Source organism: Pseudophryne corroboree, unplaced genomic scaffold (genome assembly GCF_028390025.1).
Source record: "Pseudophryne corroboree isolate aPseCor3 unplaced genomic scaffold, aPseCor3.hap2 scaffold_1033, whole genome shotgun sequence".
Classification (NCBI taxonomy): domain Eukaryota; kingdom Metazoa; phylum Chordata; class Amphibia; order Anura; family Myobatrachidae; genus Pseudophryne; species Pseudophryne corroboree.
The window spans coordinates 178,271-180,770 of record NW_026967660.1 but is presented as its reverse complement, the minus strand read 5'-3'; positions in this window follow the sequence as shown (position 1 = coordinate 180,770).

The following is a 2,500-nucleotide window of genomic DNA, read 5'->3' as shown; positions in this document are numbered from 1 at the left end:
GGGGGCCGGGGCGGGTCACGCGCCGCCGTTCCCCCCCGATCGTCTCGCTCCGAGCCGCCTCTGGCCACCGGGGGGCGCCGTCGGGTGGCGCGGGGGCGCCCCCGCCGCCCGCCGCCTCCCCCCGCACGCGTCGGGCCTCCCCCCGGGCCCCCGCGGGCCGGGGGACGCGGCCGGCGAGCGTCGGACTCCAGCGCGGAAGTGTCGCGGATGAGTGCGGACCGGGGCGCCCGCGGCCCAGCGGCACTTCCAGGGGCTCGGGGAGGAGATGGTTGAAGCCTGGGTGAAGCGCGCCCTCGGCCGTCCGTGTCGCTACCCGCCGGAGAACACCTCCGCCGGATCAGTAGGTACCAACGAGGCGAGCGAGAGAGCCGGGACTCTGTCCGGGGCCGAAAAGCCTGTTTCCCTGGAGCTTTTGCGAAAGGACCCGTGACAGAAGATGCGCGGAGCTCAGAGATCAGCATGGGCAGGGCCTTCTTGCATCCGATTTTGCCCAGGCAGGGCTCCAGGAACCGGGTTACAAAAAGCAAAAAGCCCTGGAGCTCAAACGAAAGGTTTAGTGACAAGATAGCCGTGGAGCTCCGATAACAGCATGGCAGGACCAGGATGGGGCCTATAAAGGGTCCACGGCGGGCATCCGTTGGAGCCCGACGTACGGGCCGGGCACGTCTCCTTCTCCCCCGGAGGCAGCGCCCCCCGGCGGGCCAAATCGGGTACTGCAATTTGTGGAAGTTTCGCAGATGAGTGCGGACCGGGGCGCCCGCGGCCCAGCTGCACTTCCAGGGGCTCGGGGAGGAGACGGTTGAAGCCTGGGTGAAGCGCGCCCTCGGCCGTCCGTGTCGCTACCCGCCGGAGAACACCTCCGCCGGATCAGTAGGTACCAACGAGGCGAGCGAGAGAGCCGGGACTCTGTCAGGGGCCGAAAAGCCCGTTTCCCTGGAGCTCCTGCGAAAGGACCCGTGGCAGAGTAGGCACGGAGCTCGGAGAGCAGCAGGGCCGGAGCTCGGAGAGCAGCAGGGCCAGGGCTCCCTCCCTTCCATAGGCTGCCCAGGCAGGGCTCCAGGAGCCCGGTACCAGCTCTCCCCGTCCGACAGCCTCCTCTCTGGAAGCGGAGAGCGGACGCAGTCGGGCTCCCGGACCGGGGCCCTGGGAGAGGGTTTGGGAGAGCCCTGCCGGGAGCCACCGGGACGGGCCCGTGCGGACGGGTGCGCGGCGCCCCCCGGCGGTCGAAGGCGGAACCGCGGAGGTCTCTCTATCTCTCTCTCTCTTTCTCTCTCTCTCTCCGGGACTCCCGGCCTCCCGTTCCCCCGACTCCCCCTTCCGAGGCCGAGACGGGGCAGCGCCGGGCGTCCGGCGGAGCCCGGCGCCAGGCCCGGCCCGTCCCCCTCTTCCCCCGGCGGCAGCGCCCCCCGGCGGGCCGAATCGGGTACTGCAATTCGCGGAAGTTCAGCCGATGAGTGCGGACGGGCACCCCTCGGGCCGGGAGGCGGCTCCAGGAGCCCGGGGAAGCGTCGGAGGACGCTCCGCGAGAGCGTCGCGCGCGCCGCCCGTCCCGCTACGCCCGAGGGAACCGGCCAGAGAGCATCACAGGTGGCGAACAGAGTCAAGCCGGAAAAGAGAAAACGGAGGGCTGCGGTTGACGCGAGAGAAGGGCCCCACGTCTCCCATTTCCGCAACCCGATCGATGTGGCACCCCGCGCCCCGGCGGGGAGGGACGATCGCTCGGCCGGAACCCAGGGGTCTCGGCCGGCTCCAGGCGAACCCGACCCTCCCTCTGCCCACGGCGCGCCCGGAACCCCTCCGCCCGGAGAGGGCGTCCGGTCCCCAGGCGTCCGCCCGAGCGCTCCGGTCTCCGGAGCCGGGCGGGCCCCGCACCCGTACCCCGTGCGGCGCGGTCTGCTCCGTCCGCCGGCACCCGCAGGCGTCCGACGCCGCCAGGGGTGCCGGGGAAGCGTCCCCCTCGCCCAGCGAAGGGCGCTCGCCCCCGGACCCCGGCGGAGCACACGATTTCCCAGGAACCGAACGAGCGTCGCATCGAGATCCGAGGACGCGGCCAGCCCCGACGGCCGCTCCTCGCAAGCCCCAGGAGAGGGCCCTGCGCGCCGCCCCCGCTCCGGCGAGGCGGCCGCACGGAAGGGTTCGCCCGCCGGGCCTCCCCCGCCGCGGACGGGAGGGCCGGACGGGGCGGAGGTCAGAGCGAGAGAGAGAGAGAGCGCGGGAGAGGAGCCGAGTCTGGCGGCAGGGCGAGAGAGAAGCGCAGACTCGGAGCGAGACCGTCCAGGATGACGCAGGGAGAGCGGGAGGCGCTTTTCGGAGGGAGCCGGCGGAAGCTGCGGTCGCCCGTGCGCCAGGCGGCGGCATCCCGGAAGGGCGACGGAGCCCCGCGAGATGGAACCTCTTTACACCCTTTCACCCCCCCGGGACAAGATGAAACCTGTCAGGCGTAGATCGGGATGAGGTGGGGCTGGGGGCAGTTGCTGCCGTCCCAGCGAAAAAAACCACC